This window comes from Rutilus rutilus (genome assembly GCF_951802725.1).
Source record: "Rutilus rutilus genome assembly, chromosome: 3".
NCBI classification, from domain to species: domain Eukaryota; kingdom Metazoa; phylum Chordata; class Actinopteri; order Cypriniformes; family Leuciscidae; genus Rutilus; species Rutilus rutilus.
In genome coordinates, this window is record NC_140211.1 from 4,570,084 (window position 1) to 4,595,223 (window position 25,140).

Below are 25,140 nucleotides of genomic sequence, written 5' to 3' on the forward strand. Positions count from 1 at the left end.
CGCCCCTAAACCAAACCATCACGTGGGTTTAGGTTTAGACAAATCGTACAAATTCGTATTCGTATGAATTTGTACGAATTAGACACTTTTTAATCACTCGTACGAATTTGTACGAATTGGTTGTGAGATAGCGTTTTATAAGCATAAATTAATTTCTTAGTTACATATTTTATTAACTAAAAGTGTAAATGAATGTGTTAATTACCACAATTGGTCAACGCAATTTACTTCAACTTTCAGTTGTCTGCTTTAATTAATCATTAACTAATGATTTGCAAATGTTTCATTTGTCACGTTTGTTCTCTGTTGTCACTAGTCACATGTCTGTCTAGTTAAGTTTTCCAGCCTTTTGTTATCAGTTCAGTTAAATCACCTGTGTCCTGTTAATTATCATCATCTGTCTCACGTGTTTGTTCACCAGTGTTAGTATTTAGTTCCCTTCAGTTCAGTTAGTCTTTGTCCGTTCTTGTCTATGTTTAGTGGTTTTTGGTAGTGATGGCAAAATGAGGCTTCCTGAACCACTGAGACCTCGCAGCCCATTGCTCCAGCCAAAGGTTCATTACGCGAAGCTTCATTCAGCATTGCTCACTAGTGACACCTAGCTACTGTGCAAAGAAATAGCAGACAAATTAATACATTTTGAACCAGTGTGTGTCCCCCCAGTTTGGACATGAATAGCAAAAGTGACACTGTGTTCAAGTGCAGTGCTTAAGGTGGATGGAGTGCAATAAAGTACACTGCAACAGATTAGTCTGGGGTGGGAAAAGTTAAGAATTGTATCGTGAGAATTGTGCAGTGAACTGTTACTAGTTTTACTGCAGTTTGGGGTGGGTAAAGGAAGGATAACAATAGATTTTTATTGAGAAACAGAATTGTTTCAAGTGTGTTGGGGTTTAGACGATTCCTCTTCTTGGACAAAACCTCTTCAGCCACAGAGGATGCAGGGGAACATAAAAATGCCAGTGCCAGCTGGTATAAATGAGGACACTGATGCTTCTGTTGAGCCCAGACAGGGGAGGATTCCCTCTTTCTTGCTGGCTCAATTACCAGGAAAAAGAGAAAAGATGTCACAAAAAGCAAACAAATCAAAAAGGGAAATCAAAATCAAAAAAGCAATCCAGTCCAGATCCAAAAATCCAAAGCAATCCAAATAATCATATCTAATTAATATAACAAGACTATAATATAGCTAGGCCTACTATAATTAATAATAACATACTATAAGTATTCTAGCCTGATATAATGTAATAATATACTGCCCTAACACATATATGACACAATAACAACAATGACAATGGGAGTTCTCTAATGGCGCTTTTCCACTGCGTGGTACGGCTCGGATCGGCGCGGAACGGTTCGGCTAGCTTTAGCTCGTTTGCTTTTCCACTGCAGTTAGTACCGCTTCAAAGTGGGTGGGACTGATCGTTATAGTTGCCGTCTCTACTACCATGACATCATCATATTAAATGCGAATTTTTAATTCCGTGTTTCCCCATCCACTCCTCGGCAACCAACGAGAGGAACGTCTGCACCTCGTCCACTGACCGCACGATTCAGCCATTTCTTTTTATGAAATGTATACTTTTTTTTTTAAGCAAATACTTTTAAAACTGGTGCTACAGCGTTGGCCGTTGTCTACTGGCTATTTAAATCTAGCGGGTTTAGTGTCTCGTGTCGTAAATACAATGACGCTGGTAGAGATGATTCTGTCTGACCAATCAGTGATCTGCAGTGTTTTCACGTCACATTTTAGTATCGGTACGGTACGCTTGCCATGTAACGTGGTTGTGTATGGATGTTTATAGTAAGTTGATCGACTATAATATGACCCACGGTTTACTGTAAATCCTGGAGATGTGACTAACCAATAACCTTAATGCCTATGGGCTATTTTGGATGTGAACTATGCTTGTGTGTGATCATTTCATATAGGTTTGCATACGGGGAAGGTAACCAGGGTGTCCCATTTCCGTGTATGTTGAGTGTGACATTCCAAGAGGTAAAAGGAAATCTTAGTTATTCTACCTGTATCACTTATTATTGATTGTATATGTATGTTTGTATATGGATGTTTATAGTTGATCTACTAAAGTTTTACTGTAAATCCTGGGGATGTGACTAACCAATAACCTTAATACATATGAGCTATTTTGGATGTGAACTATGCTGTGTGTGATCATTTCATGTAGGTTTGCATACGGGGAAGGTAACCAGGGAGTCCCATTTCCGTGTATGTTGAGTGTGATATTCCTAGAGGTAAAAGGAGATCTTGGTTATTGTACCAGTATCACTTATTATTGATTGATACCAGTTTAGGAGATATTTACTGTATATAATGGATTTTTAATTCTGTATTTAATGGATTTGTTTCTCCATTCAGAAAGATTGTCACTGCTGCTTTGCCTCCTGTGAATTTAATGTTGAGCACCCTAGAGTCAATACCTATATCATATGACTCTTGCTGGTCACAATCATATCATAGCGAACAAGCAGCAGTTTAAACAGTGTGCTGTCCCTTGCCCTCGTTTCCTTAAGTGTGGGGACACAAGCAAACTGTGTAGCTTGTTTGGGAGTTGAGCATGCCCAAGCACGCACTGCGGTTTCTTCTCCCCGAGGCGAGGTACCAGTGCTATAATTACCCAGTTCTGAGAATCTGGATGTTGTAAGCATTGATGCAGGGGATTTTGAGGATTCACCACCTCATACACCTGCTTATGAGGAGCTTATGGAGGTTGTGACTCATGCTGTCGCTAAACTAAATATCTACTGGCTAGCCGAAATCTGCAACAGATTTCTCTCTTCGGGCCACCAAGGAGACGGCCAGAACAGTAGGCTGGTTGTTCCCTGCCGGTTCACTGTTAAAGTGGCTGCTCGAACAAAACCAGAGGCCAGTCTCAAGATACTGGTTCCCTTAGTAAATTTTCTGGCATTCTCTGGTTGTGGAGCAAGACGTACAGACTCTTCTATGAAAGGAGGCTTTAGAAAGGGTTCCTCCTCCCAGCAGGGAGTCAGGGTTTTACAGCCGTTACTTTATTGTTCCAAAATAGGATGGGGAAATTGCGTCCTATTCTAGACCTGCACCAACTAAACCGCAGGGTTCAGAAACTCAGGTTCAAGATGCTTACAATCAAACAGATCGTGTCACAGATTCGCAGAGGACTGGTTTGTGATGATAGACTTGAAGGACGCGTACTTCCATGTAGCCATCCATCCTCATCACAGGAAGTTCCTGAGGTTCGCTTTCGGGGGCGAAGCATACCAGTATCGGGTTCTTCCCTTCGGCCTAGGTTTATCAACCTGCACTTTCACGAAATGCGTGGATGTAGCTCTGGCTCCACTGAGACTCCAGGGCATTCACGTGTTGAATTACATCGACGATTGGTTGATTTTAGCTCAATCCGAGCAGATGGCAGTTCGGCATTAAGATGTCGTTCTGTCTCATATAAGAAAGTTGGGGTTGAGGCTTAACGTCAAGAAGAGTGTGCTCCTGCCGTCTCAGAGGACCACTTTTCTAGGCGTGGTTTGGGATTCGACGACGATGCAGGCACAACTGTCCTCTGCTCGTATATCATCGATTCTTTCAGCCGTGAATGGGGTAAAATTAGGCCAGTCACTCAGTGTGAAACAGTTTCAGAGACTGTTGGGTCTCATGGCAGCTGCGTCCAACGTAATCACATTTGACCTCCTGTACATGAGACCCCTGCAGTGGTGGCTCAGGACCAAGGGGTTTTCTCCGAGCGGAAATCCATTTTGCATGATCAAGGTCATGCGGCGATGCTGACGTGCCTTAGTCATGTGGAAGAAACCTTGGTTCCTCGCCCAAGGCCCAGTGCTGGAGTCTTCTTGTCGTCGTGTAACGCTAACAACGGATGCTTCCCTCACAGGTCAACTCCCAATGAGGGCATTGTTCAATAAAACAAATATATAGGCCCTATTTTTGCATTCAAACGCACAGGCCAGATAGAGACTAAACACATTCTATGTATGTATATTACATATATGCGAATTGTGTCACCATTTTCACAGATTCACGTTTTGAAGTTGACTCAGAGATGATAACGTTATGGTTTTCAAAAACTTGTACTTTGAAACCTGTTTAAAAGTGTGCGTTCTCAGGCGACCAAACAATAACTGTTGCATTAATTTCCTGTTATTACTGTAAAGTGGCTTTGTAAAAAGCTCTATATAAATAAAGGTGACAAGACTTGACTTGCAACAACAACAAAACAAGATCAGATCAGACACACTGATATTCATCAGTATAATAAGAAAAACTACCAGGATATTTCAGGACACACTGAAGGAGTTTGCTGGAAAACTCGGCATAAAGTGAAAGAGAAAATAAACCGTTTCCAGAGAATCACCCAAAGGCAAAAGAGAAACCCGATAGTTCCGCAATAGTAGACCATTATAGAGAAGGCTGTTGTTCCTTGTAAACTCATATTGAAATGAAGCTCTTGGGAAAATAAACGTAGCTAAATACGGATATAAATACGAGCAGTATTTCAGTCAGAGCGAATCCCTCTTCAGACGCTCTTCACTCACTCCAGGTGGGCAAGAATATTTATACTTCTTTATTTATAGCAAATTATGATTATATTCCTATTTCACACAGATGGATAAATATTTCAGTTGTTTATTTATTTCACTAGTGTAGTTTTTAGAAATGATGCAACTTCATTAAAACGGACTAAATCTGACTAATGTCTGTGCATGAATTAATCAGAGGTGTCAAAAGTATTCACATTCATTACTCAAGTAGAAGTATAGATACTAGGGTTTAAAAAGACTTCTGTAGAAGTTGAAGTATCAGCTCAAGCTTTTTACTCAAGTAAAAGTGTAAAAGTACTGGTTTCAAAACTACTTAAAGTATAAAAGTAAAAGTAATGTAAGGAAAAAAATGCCATTAAGGACAAAAGCTTAGGCTGTGCCACAGGGGCCTATATAGTGCACTATCCCAGCTCCTCAAAAAAAACACATTTTTCTAAAGAACATATTTGACTATAATTATATTAAAATGTTGATGTTGAAAATTTTGGGATGATGCACTAGGCTACCTGTTTCAGCCGTATATATGCCCATAGAAAATTCATTTTCTAAATAAATAAGCTAAATAAGCTGAGGAATCAGGAAATTAATAGGATAATGTATTAAGGTTTTTAGTCTATATAGACCTTAAAGGAATAGTTCACCCAAAAATGAAAATTCTATCATTGTTTACTCACCCTCAAGTTGTTCCAAACCTGTATGAGTTTCTTTGTTCTGCTGAACACAAAGAAAGATATTTGGAAGAATGTTTGTAACCAAACAGATCTCAGTCCCCATTGACTACCATAGTATATTTTTTTCCTACTATGGAAGTCAATGGGGACCGAGATCTGTTGATTACAAACATTCTTCCAAATATCTTCCTTTGTGTTCAGCAGAACAAAGAAACTCATACAGGTTTGGAACAACTTGAGTATGAGTAAACGATGATAGAATTTTCATTTTTGGGTGAACTATCCCTTTAACAATACGTAAATTAATTAATTCTGTAATGTTACAAATAACTAATAAAGACATGGTGGCAGTTTAACAGAGACTTAACTTTACTCCGCTCATAGTGCAATGCAATAGTGCAATACTGTCTTGTTCCTTGCTTTCTGAAGAGGCCAAACACATGTCTGCATCTTTCATTAAAGGGATATAGTTCACCCAAAAATGAAAATCATTTACTCATCCTCAAACTGTTTCAATCCTGTATGAATTTCTTTCTTCTGATGAACACAAAATAATATATTTTGAAGAATGTCGATAACCAGACAGTGGATGGACCCCATTGACTTCCATAGTAGAAAAAATATATATATACTATGGAAGTCAATATAGCTACCATCAACTGTCTGGTTATCGAAATATCTTCTTTTGTGTTCAGCAGAAGAAAGAAACTGTTTTGAAACAACTCGAGAGTGAGTAAATGATGACAGAATTTTCATTTTTAACTAAGTGAACTAATCATTTAACAGAAATTAACTGTTGGCATATGTTTCACATCAATTCTGTCCAGTTTGTCCTGTTGGACACGACACACAGCAATACTGTCAAGTGTCACTTGTGACCATTGCTCTGAGCCATGTTTTCAGTGTCCTAAGAGCAATGAAACTTCTTTCAGTCCAGCTGATGAGACTGGGATGATTTGATCAACAGGCCTCTCATTTCAACAAGACCAGCCTTCAACAGACCAAGCAATGTTATTTTTTCATGTTTTATGGGGACTTTCCATAGACATAATGATTTTTATACTGTACAAACAAACTGTGTATTCTACCCCCCATAGATTAACCTTACCTATCACAGAAAACTGTCTGCATTTTTACATTTTCAAAAAACAAAAGTCTGATTTATAAGCTGTTTTCTGAAAAAAGGACAAGGATTTCGGATATTGACATCTTTGTGGGGATATTTTGACCTTGTAATGTATAGAGTTGCGCGCACACACACACACACACACACACACACACTTTGCCCCGTATTCTTGAGCACAGAACTGTTGATTTCTCCCTCGCTTACCGCATCTAGGTTTCCTTAGGACTCGGATGAGTTTTGGCGCTTCGCACTTTGCACAACCAAATGTGACTACAGCCCAGTCTATGCTACAGCCTCTCACAAGTTAGAAAGAAAACACAAAGCCAATCAGTTTAGCGATGTGTATTCAGGAGGCGGGACTCAGATCTATTAACCGTTTGTGTAATTGGCCAAATTTTTTTTAACGACGACAAGCCGGAATGAAAACAAGCCGAAATGAACTAGGAGTAACGAGGCTATTTTTAAAATGTAAGGAGTAGAAAGTACAGATAATTGCGTAAAATTGTAAGGAGTAGAAGTAAAAAGTCGTCTGAAAAAATAATTACTCCAGTAAAGTATAGATACCCAAAATTTCTACTTAAGTAATGTAATGAAGTATTTGTACTTCGTTACTTGACACCTCTGGAATTAATTTAGTTAATTGATTAGTTCAAAATAAACATTTTAATTCAAAAAGGTAAAACTAATAGGATCTTTTCAAAAACAAGAAACGAGTAAAAAAACAAAAACAAAAAAACTGATGGATGATTTTGAAACTGTACAGTCAGTGTGTGGTTTTAAAGGAGTCATAACCTAGTCTTAATTTGGATACCTACTGCTGTAAATAGTCTTTCATGCCATTCTAAAAAAATAAAAGTGGAAAATAAAATAAAAACAGAGCTCCTAAAACCTTTATTTCTGAAGGCATTATTGTCTCGTGAGATCTGATGCGATGTTTTGGCAGTCGTGGACGGTCATTTTAATAATGCGCGTTGATTGGTTGCAGGAAGGAGGGGGGTTGACACCGCAGGTAACTTCAGCATCATTACAAACTGACATCATGGCGCAAGTTGTCAATGAACCCGACCTGGCCGCGACCTACGGAATTCAACCGTATATGTTTGAGCCAGACTCTGAACCTGAGCTGGAAAGGGCAGATGTAGAGTTGTTGGAAGGACGTCTACATCAAGATGTCTCTGAATGGTAAAGACAATCATTTTGACTAACGAGCTAAAACATTTGTTGCTAATTTCTCCCAAATAGGTTTACCTTTTATTTAATGTAGATTACATTAACGGAGATGTAGTCGAATTTTTTTATCAGCTTACAGTGGTTATTGAGATCATGAACAATTGCTATCATGGTGTTTTTGCCTTGTTTCACGTTCTGGTTTTTTAGACATTTAATATTTTTCTTCTACAGACATGTAACGTGATGTTTTTCTATAAGTTTCTTATTACTTGACTGTTTGTTTTATTTATCTATCCTTATCTATTCTATAAAAAAAATCAATACAATGATATGGCTAGCATTCGTAGAGTCCATTCCCCGTGTTTACCTCGAAGCTAACGTTACATACAATAGCCGCATTAGTAGTTAGCTGCTGTTTGTTACACACAGTAGAGCAATAAAAACAGTCTTACCGTTTCAATTTCAGGCAAGTCCCGGATGGTTGGAATGGCACCTTTTTTCAAACGGAGCTTCGTGGCCAACTTCGCCTGATATTGGCCCAAATTTGTGAATGATTCCGGCGTAAAATGTTTAGCGCAGACACCGAACAATAAGCCAGTTGAAAGTGTTGCTGGGACAGCGTCATTAAAAATGAAATTTATCCACTGGTCCCTGATAGTTTGGTCCGTTTTTGGTATAGAAAACACATTTGCATGTTGTTTCTGGCAGTCAACCACAGAGCAACTCACGTGTGCACTCGGTTTCTCCATCTTTCGCGACTGAACTGAATATGAGGGGGAGAGGGGAAGGGGGGCTTCCTGCTGCGGTGTCCATATATGGTATATCCTACTACCTCTTGACGTCAAGACGGGGCTGAAACCAAAATCTCGTTTTTTCGTGCGTGTGCACGTGGGCTATTTTACAAACCCTGAGGTAAACAAACGCTTCACTTTTAAATATCGGCTTCCCGGCCAGTGTATAATCATTGTGCAATCATAACATACATTGATTCTCGTGGAAAAGTGAAATTTGCAGGTTATGACTCCTTTAAATCAACAGGTGAAATAAAGATTGATAACTTTTGAATTGTAGATGTTTTTCTCATGGTGATTTTTCTCAGTGTGTTTGACAGATCTGAACACACACACAGACTGGTGACCTTATCAAGCAGTGTCTCTGATCACAGTGTTTGACATCATCCTTCAGTCCAGCGTGAGTCTCCATTTCATTTAGCAGTTTATGAACCATGGCTTTTATCTTGGCATCATGGACTAATTAAATTGAAATTCTTTAATTTTCTAACATTGATGAGTTTTCCTTTACTACGGAGCCCCCCTAGTCCCACTTTGGCAAAAAAAAATTATTATAACTATCTTGTGGCCTCAAGATAGTAACTCGTGGCCTCAAGATAGTAACTCGTGGCCTCAAGATAGTAACTCGTGGCCTCAAGATACTAACTCGTGGCCACGAGAAAGTAAGTTTTTTCAAGGCGAACGTTCCTTTTAATGTTTCCATGGCGACGCGTCACGCGATACACCGCAGCCACAATAATGACAGATGTGTCGCTTTTATTTCGCTTTTCCTTTTTTATTCAAAATATTCACAAACTTGCTTACCATGTCATCAACTAGCCCCTGAGAGTACGGCGCCACATTTAGAATGTTCAGTGCTGCCAGATTCAAACTGTGCTTTCGCGCATTGGCTGGCGCTGAGCCAGAGTCGGACGCGTTCAGCGCTGTCATCACAACTAAGCAGTTTTTTCAACTTCATAATGTTTATTTTTGGTTTCAGATATTTAAATACACATAAGCACGAGTAAAACAATACATTTGGAGTTTGTAAAACACACTGGTGTCTGTGAAGCAGCAATAACAATCTATTCAAATATAATTTGCCGACATGTGTTATTCATATTAGACAAACATTGCAAGACAAGGAACTATAAAGTTTACTCTATTCTTCTCAGTTCACCGGCCACTTTCTTGCATTTATTTCGGGAGAAACTGATGAATTTACGTGCTGTAAATTAGTGATGTAGTACTCGAGTCCGGTCTCGGACTCGAGTCCGGTCTCGAGACCGATTTCTGCTTTCTCGGACTCGACTCGGACTTGTTCTTACAAAGACTCGGTCTTGACTCGGACTCGACCCTTCAAAGACTCGGTCTTGACTCGGACTCGGCATAGGCGGTCTCGTCCCATCACTAGTCCACTAGAATACATACCACTAGAAAATTTTAATTGACTGTTCGCAAAGACCCGCCCCCCTTAGTTACTGTCGCTATGTCCGACAAGCTACACCGTTCTGACTCACGCCACACCATGTTCTCACGCAGTGAAAAATACATCGCGGAGCAGAGAGGAGACTGACAACACGCTGACAGACAGGACAGACCAGGTTACTTTTCGGTTACTTTTGATATTAAACATATTAAACAAAGTCTCGCCTTTCAAACTTGGTCATTTTTTAAAAGAAATTTAAACAATAAATACCGTTTTGTGGCTCTTAAATGTGTAGTGACAGATCGCTGTAGAGCATCAGTTAAAGCTGCTCGTGAACCGATCATCTCTTCCTTCTAGTTAATTTATAGCCTCAAATAAACATGAACAAACATAAGAAGCAATGTTGTTTTAACCACGGAAAGGCGTCAGTACACTCCGTGTTTCAAGTTCAAATCCTCCCATGTTAACCAACGGACTCGGTCTCGACTCGGACTCGACCCTTCAAAGACTCGGTCTTGACTCGGACTCGACTGAATTTGAAAACCAACGGACTCGGTCTCGACTCGGACTCGACCCTTCAAAGACTCGGTCTTGACTCGGACTCGGCATAGGCGGTCTCGTCCCCATCACTACTGTAAATCCGACTGACAGGACAACATTGCAGCGCCCATCTCATGTTATTATAGATCAAGATTATTTATAAAGGTTTTTAAACGAGCCAGAGTCGGACGCGTTCAGCGCTGTCATCACATCTAAGCAGTTTTTCAACTTCATAATGTTTATTTTTGGTTTCAGATATTTAAATACATAAACACGAGTAAAACAATACATTTGGAGTTTGTAAAACACACTGATGTCTGTGGAAGCAGCAATAACAATCTATTCAAATATAATTTGCCGACATGTGTTATTCATATTAGACAAACATAGTGCAAGACAAAGAACTATAAAGTTTACTCTATTCTTCTCAGTTCACCGGCCACTTTCTTGCATTTATTTCGGGAGAAACTGATGAATTCACGTGCTGTAAATCCGACGGACAACATTGCAGCGCCCATCATGCTATTATAGATCAAGATTATTTATAAAGGTTTTTAAACGACTAAACACACTCACTTACACGTATGTGAGAATCGGAATATCAGATAGGCTAGTTGATGACATGGTCAGCAAGTTTGTGAATATTTTGAATAAAAAAGGAAAAGCGAAATAAAAGCGACACATCTGTCATTATTGTGGCTGCGGTCAATCGCGTGACGCGTCGCCATGGAAACATTAACATGGAAATGTTCGCCTTGAAAAAACTCACTTTCTCGTGGCCACGAGTTAGTATCTTGAGGCCACGAGTTACTATCTTGAGGCCACGAGATATACTATCTTGAGGCCACGAGTTAGTATCTTGAGGCCACGAGTTAGTATCTTGAGGCCACGAGTTAGTATCTTGAGGCCACGAGTTAGTATCTTGAGGCCACGAGATATACTATCTTGAGGCCACGAGATATACTATCTTGAGGCCACGAGTTAGTATCTTGAGGCCACGAGTTACTATCTTGAGGCCACGAGATATACTATCTTGAGGCCACGAGTTAGTATCTTGAGGCCACAAGATAGTTATAATATTTTTTTTTTTGCCAAAGTGGGACTAGGGGGGCTCCGTACTTTACTTATTTTAACGTCATTGACCAACCTGATCTTACAGCAATTCGTATGAATTTTACGAGGTGGATAATTGTACCAATTCATACAACCTCACTCGTACGAATTTGTAAGATTTTTACTAAATCATACATATGTTACGAGTTTCCCAATCGTATGAATTAGCCGCCTCGTACACACTCGTACGAATTGGTCGTGAGATAGCGTTGTTATCAACACAACAAGGAGTGAAAATATTTTATGCATTGATCATTGCAGGAATACAGAACAAAGAATGTGACATTCAACTTCAATAAATACATAAAATCATTACATACTTGTAGTATCTTCACTATAAATCAGACTATGACATACATTGAGTTAAAGTTATCACTTTACTTCTGTTTGCAGCGGTTACAGCAACAGACATGGGATCATGGTGCTCTTCAGGTCAGAACACACAACACTTGTAATACAAACACGACACCTAGTGGTTACTCCAGGATACTACAATACTTCTATCGCAGCACTATATATTGTTAACTATGAAATATTTGAGTAATATTAGAAAATGCTTAATGTCTGATACAGGTAAAGTGAATCGAGCAGAAGAGATGTACCAGTAAGTATTTCTTGTTCAAAGCTTTGACTTTATCTTTATTAACTTTATAATCAACTGATTATTATCCATATGAGTACATCATTTACAACAAGGTTTAATTTGCTAACATTATTTAAATACATTAGTTAACATGAACTATTATTACAGCATTTTATTAATCTTAGTTAATTTCAACATTTCTAAAATCAAAAGTTATACTCGTGAAGTGGACGAGGGAAGTTTATATGGACAGTGTAACTTATACTGTATTCAGCAGCTCCTTAAACCACAGCAGAACATGATTGTGTTCACATTTCATTTACACACACACACAACTCTATATATGAATTAACTTATGAGATAATAATATAATACTTGTAGATACTTTAAGCCGACTGTTTTTACATAGGTCATGCTATTATTATCATCATATTTATCAGTGCATTTTTATAATATTTTATTCAACACCCCAAGCATGAACGATGCATAAAACACATGATTGTAGTTCAGTGAGTTGAACTAGCGCAGGTTCTGCCAGTAAAGGACACTGGTGTAACGTTAGCAATGATGTACATCTGAGACGGAGAGAAGTTATCAAGAGAAGGACATACAAACTAGAACACAGCCTCTATTAGCCAATGAATTAACTAATGCTAACAAAGGAGCCTTTATTGTGGAGGTTTAGGTAACACTAATAACTGCACACTATTAATCATTAGTTAAGCATTAGTAAACAGTTACTTCATCATTTATAAAGCATTAATAGACATTAATAAGCAGTTTATAAATACAGTTATACATGATTTGTTATTGTGTTTTCATACTTTATTAATGATCATTTTATCATGTCTAAATGAAGTATTACATTATTTACAAACTGGTTATTTAGTATATGTCAGTGGTTCATAAGATCACTTAGAAAGTGTAAGTAAATGATTAATAAACTGTTTAAATACATATTATTCAGACATATAGTAATAGTTACTTAGTGTGTTAATACATGCTTCATTAACATGTATTTCTACTGTATAATTCAGGTAGTTATAAAGCATTTAGTAGTGGTCAGTTAACTATTTTGTGAGCTCATCTAAAGTGAGGACTAGTCATGCCTTGTAAAGCACTTATAAAGGAGATTTAAAGGCTGTTAAATATTTGTATGTTCTGTATCACTGTGTGTGTTTGTTTCCTTTTTTCTGTTTAGAAGAAAACTGAGTCTTTAAATCTCCTTTATAAATGCTTTACAAAGCATAACTAGTCCTCACTTCAGATGAGCTCAAAAAATAGTTAACTGACCACTACTAAATGCTTTATAACTACCTGCATTTACTACATTTACTTACACTTTCTAAGTGATCTTATTAATCAATGACAACACCTAGTTTGTAAATAATGGTAAATAATGTAACTGGTTTGTAAATAATGCAATACTTCATTTAGAAATGATAAATTGATCATTAATAAAGTATGAAAACACAATTGTTAAACACATTATAGATATGCTTATAAATCAATAATAAAGCATTTATATCTGTATTTATAAGCTGCTTATTAATGTATATTAATGCTTTATAAATGATGAATTAACTGTCTAGCAATGCTTAACTGATGATTAATAGTGTGCAGTTATTATAAAGTGTTACCGAGTTTTATAGTGTTGTTAGTTTGCTATAGTGCAAAAGTACAGCATGACAATTACAATGTGCATAATGCTTAATATAATATGTGCCATTTGGCTGGTAAACCATAAAACAGATGAAACAAATATCCAGTGCTGTCTACTTATGAAAAAGTTTTGATATTTCAGGAACCCTGAACCTCTTTGTGACAAATTGAAACAAAGCAATAAGGGACTGAACACAGAATTTCACAGAAATCATCAAACTCTCACTGATAAAATGAACAACATCACCAATGCAGGATCAGCAAAAGGAATCGCAGACATACTGAGTGGAGGTTTGACTTTAACCAACCCAATGATTCAACATCTGAGTACAATTTATAAAACCATAAAAGAGCTTCAGCAGATGAATGTGGATTCTGTTCAAAATAATGAAATACTGAGAAGAGTGAGATCCGCGGACTTGGGGAGAATTGCCAAACCTCTCAAACTGCATGCGCAACTAACAGGCAGAATCGATCCTCTATTACTAGAGCTTGATGATTACACAATCACAGAACAAGACGAGTCACAATTGATTCCTCAGATGAGAGAAACAGCGGATCAATTTCAGGAGACTCTGAATGAAATTAAACATGCCAAAGAATATATTAACAAATTAGTTTAAAATCTGTTTAGAAATTGTCTGGTATTATTATCAATAATACTATAAACTGAAATCTTTACAAATGTGTGCATTTAATGATGTTTAAAGGCACAATATGGAATTTTTCGCCACTAGGGGTCGCTAACCTATTTACAATAACAAAGGCGTAGTTTGATGACGCAACACATGCTAAGAATTATGGATGTTGTCGTCAACGTCAAGCCGGCCGATCTAATAATGTTTATGGATGACTGAATACATCGATGCTTTAACATGACTGTGATATGAAGCAGTTCTGGATTGATAAGAGACAGCTATCAGCTCCAAACGCGATGCGAGTCCCACGGATATAAAAGGAATATGGACATTTCATTCTACCTAACTACACGTGCAGAATACTACTCACAGGTCAGTTTACTAGACAAATTAAACTTGTGAGGTAATGCAGCGCTGTTTCACTTGGTCTAACATTACACTATCACTCTAAACTGCATTTGAATGTGTTGAAATGTATGTGTTAACGTTAGTTTGTCTGTATGAGACTAGCAGTAAGCTAGATCAACATTAGAATAACATACAGATCATATTCTAACATTTTATCATTGTTGAACTATATAATATTGATTAGTTTTATGTAAATGTGCTCACCTGTTTAATAAAGTACATGTAGGAGTTGTCGAAGTCTCGGACGTGGAGCTCTCGTTTATATACTGTCTATGGGAGCTCTCGGCATCTCGAAAACACCGCGCTGATATTGATTCTCGGTTTAGTTGTCCTTTTTTATCCAAAGTCTGCTTGCCATGGTCCATAATGTTTGAACGAAACAACAACAGCGTGCAGATAGACATTGCGAACTACACAGTTGTCCGCGTCAGTTTGGTTACTATCAGAGGGCTCTGGGTCATAGCTCTGGTTGCCATGGCAAGCACGAGCGGAAACCAGAGACAACACGGATATGACGGCATTGACGGCGACAAAACGGAAATAAAGACACGGTCCGTGTCTTCGAATTAAAATATTAATTTATCTGGATTTAGAAGTTAATTGGAACTGTCGGGATAATGTAAATACACAACTTTAAAAAATATATAACATAGATATAGTGATTTTTTATATTTTTAAAGCAAAAAAAATACATATTGTGCCTTTAAAGTCATGCAGAAAGTGTTCAGTCTTTGAAAGCAGTGCGTTTGACCTTGGATAAACTCTAGGCTATTTGTCTTTGTAAGGAGTTTAGATTCTGTTTATATCTTGTTAAATTACAAGCATTCATTTGAATTGCCCTTTTTGTTGTATAATGTTACTGTTTTGTGATGTAATGCAAAATAAAAACAATAATCATGCTTTCCCAGCGGAAGCGGATGTCAATATATTACAAAATAAATGTACATCTGATCTCACCAACATATTCACCAAACTGTGTGATCTTTTATAAGTAAGCATGGGAAGGTATTTGGAATCATCTTTTAAAATGTGACATGAAGTTAAAATAAACTATTTTTTTTGTTTACAATATTCAATCTTGTAACTGTTCTTGTTGTAAGGGTTGGTTTACTGAAAATGCTTTTGGTCTTTTTTATTTATTCTTTAATAACTGACTTGTATTAGACAAAGGCATAGCATAACGTTCTCCATTATTAATTAAATGGACATTAAACAGCTGTGATGAAACATGCTTATAGATACATTTACATTAAAGGGGACCTATTATGCTCCTTTTCACAATATGTAAAATAAGTCTGATGTCCCCAGAGTGTGTATGTGAAGTTTAAGCTCAAAATTTTAAATTAATAATTTTTTTACAGCATGTTTAAATTTTCACATTTTGGTGCTCAGAAAAACTGTGTCTGTGCCCTTTAAATGCAAATAAGCTGCTGCTGCACGGCACACGGGGCGGAGCTTCATGAGCTCGCGCTCAGTCTCTCAGGACAATTTCATCTCACGGAATGAAGATAATATCTGAAACTCTCAGTAACGGTGTTCATTTCGACCCAGAGTCGGACAACAATGCCTACAGAGTCAGAGTGCTGTATGGAGATGGAACATGTATAGTTTAGTTTAATTACGGTTATAACGTATGTCGTCATCTGCTAGTATGTATCCACTATTAAAGGGTTAGTTCACCCAAAAATTAAAATTCTGTCAGTAATTACTCACCCTCATGTTGTTCCAACCGCGTAAGACCTTCGTTCATCTTCGGAACACAAATTAAGATATTTTTGATGAAATCTGAGCCATGTTTCACTCCTCCATAGGCTTCCAGTGTGACCGAAACTTGATGGCCCAGAAAAGTTATTAAAGAGATCGTTAATATAGTCCAAGTGACTCCAGTGGCTCAATCTTAAGTATATCAAGCGACGAGAATACTTTTTGTGCGCAAAAACAAACAAAAACAACGACTTTATTCCACTATTCATTTCCTTCTCTCTGGACCTCTAGTTGGTTCGCGTAGTGTTTTTGCGCAGCGCGTCTGTGTTACACGTCACCACGTAGGCTCACTATTGGCCGACGCCAGTCATGTGTGTGATGCGTGATGACGTGCAACACAGACGCGCAGCGCAAAAACACTAAGAGGCCCAGAGAGAAGGAAATGAAAAGTGGAATAAAGTCGTTATTTTTGTTTGTTTTTGCGCACAAAAAGTATTCTCGTCGCATGATAAACTTAATGTAGTGCCACTGTAGTTACTTGGACTATTTTAACGATGTTTTAATAACTATTCTGGGCCGGTGAGTTTCGGTCACACTGGAAGCCTATGGAGGAGTCAAAATTCTGTCAGATTTCATCAAAAATATCTTAATTTGTGTTCCGAAGATGAACGAAAGACTTACATGGTTGGAACAACATGAGGGTGAGTAATTACTGACAGAATTTTCATTTTTGGGTGAACTAACCCTTTAACAGCCTACAAGTCTGCTGTTTCGGACCAGGTCTGAATGATGATAAAAAAAATTTTTTTCATTTTTCCTACCGACCAAACTTTGGATAGCAGTCGTGCTGGCACGAACACCACAACGTTGCCCAACATCAAATGACAAACTCAATCATGCGCTAATCATTTGTGCTTCTGCTTCACTGACCATTTATCAGTTTAGACCAATGTCAGTGCAGCGCGAGAAGCATTCAAATTTCTCTGTTATTAACCGTAGATCTCTTTTAGATCAAACAGCGCTGACGTGGAAACCAGGAGAAACATTTTGCCATGATTAAGTCCACAAATCAGCAACATTCACGATGGATTTAATGTAGTAGGCTAACACTAACTGTCACCATGGAAGTTTGGCAGGCATAGTTGCTTTCAAGTACATCACATACAGACGGTTGGTCTGGGAACGCCCCCGGGAACGCCCCGTCACGTGATGTGAATTTAGCCCGTGGGGGAAAACATTGCCTTGGCGCTCATTGAAATACACGGGACAATCATGCTGAAGAGTTGCTGTGTCGTTTTCTGTACCGCCAATAAACAAACAAATTATGAATTGAAGTTCTACATCCTTCCTAATAAACACACAGAACCGGAAAGGGGGACAAAATGGCTTTTGAGCTTTCTTTTTTGAGATTACTGTGTGAGTAGATCCCTGTGTGAGATAGTAGTGGGTGTTAAACTCGTATTAGCCAGATTTGTCTACATCCCTTACGAAAAAGAACTATAGTAATCCTATAAGATTTCTATAGTAGTGTATAATACTTCTGTGATGTTCTGTAATACCTCTATAGTACTTCTATAGTATGTCCCAAAATACTATAGTATTCCTATAGTTGTTTTTCATAAGGGATGTCTCATCCACATTAGCATTATCAGCTGAAGGCTCGCTTGATAGGCCAATCGTGAACCTATGGAGTAGATCGAGGTCTACACTCAATACAGACTGCAGTCTGTGAGTTAGGGATAACTGTCAGCACAGTCCCTCGGCAACTTCGTACTACTGATCACCGTTTTACAAAAGGAATAATAGTTTGTAGTGAAGCATATGTACAATTGTTTAGTGACAAGGCTTTATGGAGTCATAGGATGCAACATATACGAAAGTTGATTGAGATAGGCTAATGTTAACTTACTGCTACAGCTAAGTTACCGCGATGTCTTACCTGGAGATTCAACCAGATAGCAAAATATGTCTGGAAACGACACATCTGGCCATTTGTTTGGGTCATTGACCCAGTTTTTAATTAAATAAGGGCAATCATAACCTATTGCAGTTAATTTTGCAATGTACCGTTGCCGGTCGGCAGGCGTCAATGACTCGCAATAAGACATTTTTGTCATTCAAATACACACGATGTTCGCTGTGTTTTCCCCCACGCCGACCACGCCCCCAACTATGACTAGATGCCGACTGTATCTATAGGCTTGTTCGACTTGAACCGGCGCTGCACAGACCGATCGGTGAATGACATCAAAGTACCGCGAGAGCGAATAGAAAGTAGACTGCTCCTTAAGCTTTTGAATTGCTCTCGGGGTACTTTGATGTCATAAACCGATCGGTCTGTGCAGCGCCGGTTCAAGTCGAACAAGCCTATCATCTTTTTTCTAGCACTTCAAAACTCTAATAGGCTATTACCCAGCTAACAATTTTTGGTACCCAGAACATTCTCAGAATGTTAGTTTATGGTTCCCAGAACGTTATTTTTTATGGTAACCACCCAGCAACGTTCTGGGAACGTTATTTTATTGTTACATAAAAATAAAACCAAAAAAGAACGTTCTCCTAACGTAAGTATTTGGTTCCCAAAAAAATAACCAAAAAATAACATTAGGGGAACGTTCTGTGTTAACTGGGTATCATATATATAAATGTTATTTTTAATGTGACGACCAAAACATTATTTTGTTCATCCTTCAAAGATTACCCCATTTATAAAACTAAAAGTTTCTAGATGTAGGGGAAAAAAAAACACTAAAAAAGACGTTTTTGGTGGCTGCCATTTCCACTCTCAAATATTTATTTTTTAATCGTTTTGCTTTTGAATTATTTCGACAATATGAATAAAATTGCTGCCCTGACATGTTAACCTGGAGCCTTGTGTTACTGGTCTCTTGTCTGCGTTGTGTTTTTGGTTGCGCATGAGAAGAACAGGACAGCATTCGGCAGTTTCACTGATCTTTAATTCCTGATATACAAACAAATGTAATCAGCCTCTTAGTGAGAATCACCCTTGTTAACTCTATAAAACAAATGTGATGTACACTTGTCACATGTGCTCTCATTTCACATTTAGGCCCAGATGCAAAAATATAACTTAAACGGGATGAAATGACAAAAATAACCACACAGACATGTAAAATAATATTATATACATAAATTAGTGAGAAAAAATAGACAAAAAAGCAACAATTAAAATTAAGATTAAAAAAGATTATCAGGAGCCCAAAATAACATCACCTCTCCACTGCATCACCAATGCAAAGAGGAAGAGGAGGGGTAAGGTACTCACTTCACTTAGGCAGTCATATCAGGTACATGTAAACGAACAATTTTGTGAGAATTCTAATAAACTATACATACATTTAACACTTGCAAACTTAAAATAAAAGTAAAATAAAATAAACCTTTGTTTATAACTACTATTTCATTTTTTAAGGAGCTTTTTTTGTTTTATATGCTGTTAAGAAGACACCCCAGAAGATGGGTCAAGTATAGCTACATCATTGTTCAAAGTCAAACAAGATAATACTTTCTGATCCTAGTTTTAATAAATAAAAAAAATAAAAATAAAAATCAAGGAAATTTATCTAGCATTTCTTTCATTTTGCAGTATCGAAAACATACCGAACCGTGTCACCACTGTATCATATTGAACCAAACCGTCAAGGGTTGCCCTTATACACACAATGTTTATTTGCTCATTGTACAGGTGAAATAAGTAAAGTAGTAAAACAATTACATTTTAGTTGTATTTTTTCAGTAGCCATTTGTTACATTATTAAATTAAACCCATAAAATAACCTGGAGTTTAGTGCCTTACTTAAGACACAATACCTAATACTGTATCCCTAATAAGAAGAGAGTTAGTTATCTTATTTAGAGTTAGTTAGTTAGTTAGTTAGTTAGAAGAGAGCAGCACTAATCCATTTATAGAAAACATGCAAAACTAAGAGAACGAAGGAAAAGAGAACAAAACTAAATGTAGACCTTCTCAAAATAAGTATAGAGAAAGTGAAAGATCAGGACCATAAAACCTCTAACCTCTGTCTGGATTCAGGTGGTAAGTGTCACAATTGCTTATTTCTTGCCAGGTGTCTAAATGTTTTGCATTTTTGTCTTTAGATAGAATATTACTACTTCATAAATTAACGACACTGCTAATTCATACTAGCGAATATATATTTAAAATATATTCCAATAGCACCTCGTCGAGTTTTATTTCGGATGATGTGGATTGTTATTTCAAACAAACTGCAACTTGACACACAATGAACAAAAGAATGTCACAGTATGAATCACAGACTGTAAAAAGCATTAACTATGCTAATTAGTGGTGTTACATTCTTTATTCGTTTATCTCGGCGTAAGTATGAATATGATCCTGCATTATGAAGTAAGTTACCGTGCAGCGCAGTCTTTCAGATTTACCAGGACAGTGACAAGTGCCTCTCACTGATCTCCTTGTCCGTTTCAGCTGGTTTCAGTCACGTGATGCTGGCTCTGAACTCTGACGCTGGCTCTAGTGCTTTTTGTCCCTCTCTGCTGTTATACGACATGGAAGCCTCCATGGACTTACCCATCCCATGTACATACAGATATGAAATACTTCGCTTAGGAGGATAAGTCAGATAATTGGCAGAGGTCATTTTACACCAAAGAGGACATATTTATGAATAAAGACATTGATTTTAACATTGATTTTAACCAATAAAATACTTTATTTTAGTAAAAACTACATAGTGTACCTTTAAAGGTGGTATCAGTGATTTCAGGCCCAAACATAAATGTTCACATTCCTCTAATCTTACCTAACGATCCGCTAGCTGGCCGCCCCATAAGCATGCCGTCAAAAAACGCGTCTCTGTAGGCAGCCTAGGCTCTGAGATCTGCACACAAAAACAAATGGTTTCACCAACCACTCAGAACCAAAACAAACAAATCACCGACAGGGGTGGGTGTTGTGAGGTTTTGCGCTCGTGCACGGCTGCCTATGACGGCTGCACGCGAAAACCTTGCAACACCCACCCCTGTCGGTGATTGGTTGGAACACTATTTGTTTTGGTTTTGAGTGGTTGGTGAAACCATTTGTTTTTGTGTGCAGATCTCAGAGCCTAGGCTGCCTACAGAGACGCGGTTTTCTGACGGCATGCTTATGGGGCGGGCAGCTAGCGGATCGTTAGGAAACATTAGATGAATGTGAACATTTATGCTTGGGCCTGAAATCGCTGAACATATGAAGACAAGTGTAAATAACATTTTAATAATACTTTTCCACTAAAAGAGTACGGTCTTTAGAATGCATGTTTGGATTTGTTATATTTAAAAATGTGGGGGAAGACAACAAACAGACCCCATTGTGAAAAGTGACCGTTCAGCACAGTGTCCGAGCCGAAATGACATACATTAACGGACCAAGATGGGGCACAGACTCCTCCCACTAACACACCCCTCAAAGCTGAGAGGTCAGTTTCGATTTAAGGATGTCCCCAAAATGACATCACTCATCTGGCATTACCCCTCCCTCAGTGTGACAAAGTTTAAAAGGAACTCAAACACTGCCCTCTGCAGTTTGAAAATGAAATCTGGCTTTTTAAAATATGATTAATCATAGAAATAATCAACAAACAAATCAATTATCAAAATAATCATTGCTCATGCATTATAGAAATGAAGCAATAAAACAAAATGAAGTGTGCTATATATACAACACATTGCCTTGCCTTTAAGATCTCCAAAGATGTTGTACATTTTTATTTTTATGTGTGTAGTCGTTTAAACATGTCTTTGTCAAATAACAAGATCATAGATTAAAATAAGAAACTAAAATAGTTACATTTAAAATTGAAATAATACTTTTCTATATTTAAACCATAAAATGTAATAATTGTATGGTTTTAAGAGCTGAATGTTCTTTAGGGATCCTGCTCTTTTTAACCAATGAATCTACACTCGTGATTTAATGGATAAGGATGTTTACAACATTTTAGCACACAATTTCTAAGTGATAAAATATTTTAGAGATTGACATAACTATCATATAATATAGCATTTTAAGATTTCATTAATTCCTTTTTTCTTTTTTTTTACGTTTTGAAATCACACTTTTAAAATTAGGCTTCCTCATAAATACAGTAGATGACAACACGGTCTCACACCTATTCGTCACACACTGCCGTTTGGTCATTTCCCCCTGACACCCATAAGCCGACGTTGAGGGGACCAACTCTTCGTCGCTTGACACCAAAGAGGGTCATCCGATAGATTTAAATGCAAATCCCTCATCTTTGGATTTTGACGGAATTGGGTTAGCGACTGGGTCGCAATGGCGAACCCCCTTCCGTCAAAATCCAAAACCCCTGTGTGTCACACAGCTTGACTTTCAGCTTCCCATTATTACTTTTCTTTCATTTTATATGCATGAGCATTATCAAATGTTCATCTCTTTCTGTGTGTTTGTTCAGGATCACAGTGTGAGACACACACAGGTCGGCCAAACTGACCGTCGACCCATGATGTGGGAAACTGGGAATGTACAGTAAGACACTCACACTGACAGACAGTAATCTTTTATTTTTAACAGGAATAACACAACTTTGGTTTTGCTAAATCATAACACCACACATGCAGTTACACATTTGTATTTTTAAAGAATATAAAAGATAAAAAAAAAAACTTTTTAAAACATGAAAAAAAAAAAATCACTGATCATTTTTCATTCACTGATTCACTAATGGACAGATTAAATGAAGCGTTCACAAAAATAAATGAGAATCTCAGACCTGAAAGGCAGATGTAGAAGTGATGTTAGATGATAGAAGTGAAGCTTATGAACATGTTTGCATTCGTCTTGGATAATGATGCTTAAAGGAGAACTCCGGTCAATTTTAACATTGAGCTCATTTTTTTGTACATTTGGAGTGCTGTCAATACAGAGAACAACAACAAAAATCGGTGTTGCCTACACCGAGTTATTCTATTTTAAAAATTTGCACCCTGTTGACTTCAATGGGGCAAGTTTTAAACCTGCTTTTAGCCTCTTAACATCCTTGATGTGTCATTACAAGTGCACAGAAAATGTGAGTGATTCCTTCTGAGTGAACACGAGTGATTGCCGAGTTCACGCGCATGGGTTTAATTGCTATGATCACGCGCGTGAACTCGGCAATCGACTACTTTGGACTTCAACCGAAAACAGGATGTAAACACAGGTATTTGCGCTGGCTTAAATAACATCATTTTTATACATATCTTTCACATCTACTGCAGTCAGATTCACTCGTGTTCACTCAGAAGGAATCACTCACATTTTCTGTGCACTTGTAATGACACATCAAGGATGTTAAGAGGCTAAAAGCAGGTTTACTACTTGCCCCATTGAAGTCAACAGGGTGCACATTTTAAAAAGAGGATAACTCGGTGTAGGCAACACCGATTTTTGTCGTTGTTCTCTGTATTGACAGCACTCCAAATGTACAAAAAAATGAGCTCAATGTTAAAATTGACCGGAGTTCTCCTTTAATATGCTAAACATCCCAAGTAAAATTTACTTGCAACCTTTCTTTTTCCAAACCTTCTTCCACCTATTGCTCCAGAAATCCCCCGGACTGCAAATCAAAGATTCTAAATCCGTTTGATCGTTTATATCCGGTGGTGTGATAGTTTGTCTCTTATAGTGAACAGGCAAACACTCTTTGCCAACGACATCACAAGCTAGAACCAAATAGCGCACTTTATATTGTAGAGTCTCGACTACACACTGCTGCCGGTTATTTATTGAAGTGCTGTTAACAGTGACAATGTACACTGCAAACTTTCTAAAACTGATGCAAAAGTTGCGTCCGTACATCATGCCACCTCCATTGCAGATATTTCTAATTCTATCCTCGTCGCATCTGTGGAGGAAGAACTGGCGAGAAGGTCTGCCAGAGCCACAAAGCCCCTTCTCTGTTAGGTACACTGCCCAAGCATCTCGACTGTCTGTATCGAAAGAATATGAGAGAATATGTTTGTCTTTAAATTTAGCATAAGCGTTGTTATTCCGAGATCTCTCGCAGGGAAAACTGTAATCAGCGAACACCAGAGTGACGAGGAGAACCAGGAGAACGAGGAGAAGCGCAGATCTCATCCTGAGAACAAGAGAGTGACAGACACTTAGAGCTTCACAATCAGTGGAAATCGGCCATTAATAAGAGAATGAGCAACTTATAACACGGCTGCATGGTTTTCTGAATATATCTCTATATGACTAAAGTATTTATAATAACAGCGAAATATTGCCACATTAAAATTTCTTATTTTTTAAAATATTTTTATTTATTATAATAAATTAGGGTTGAGTGGGGGAAAACGCCCCCCTGGGGTAAAACGCCCCCCACCTGTTTTTCCCAAAATAACCACTAAAAGTGTTCAAGATACATTTTTACTGTTGCTATGCACTACGTTGATAACGGGGATATACAAATCTCTATGGAGAAGCTGACACCAGCGACACATTTGAAGAGAAGAGGATTACATGGTAAATGCTATAATTTTCAGATATTAGTAAATAAGTGTTTAAGAGAATATTGTTCTGCAGGATATCGCAGTTGTATGATAGATGAATAGTGAAGTCTGTAGTTTGAGATCATATATTATTTATAAGGAATATAATTATATTTTAAAAATTAAACATTTTTTTAAAAACTCATAGCTTGTGGGGTAAAACGCCCCCTACTCTGAGGGGTAAAACGCATACATTGATTGATACATTACTTGCCTTTTACCTTTAGAGATTAAAAA

The 25,140-nt window shown here is 37.7% G+C and overlaps 1 long non-coding RNA gene across 1 annotated transcript; it reads left to right on the plus strand.

Annotated features, from left to right (window-relative positions):
• Window positions 1-4,279: 4,279 nt before the first annotated feature.
• On the plus strand, window positions 4,280-15,621 carry LOC311288023. Its single transcript, XR_014626860.1, has 6 exons — window positions 4,280-4,550; window positions 8,618-8,709; window positions 11,764-11,802; window positions 11,944-11,974; window positions 13,758-14,325; window positions 15,371-15,621. It is a non-coding gene; the product is annotated as an uncharacterized lncRNA (long non-coding RNA).
• Window positions 15,622-25,140: the final 9,519 nt, after the last annotated feature.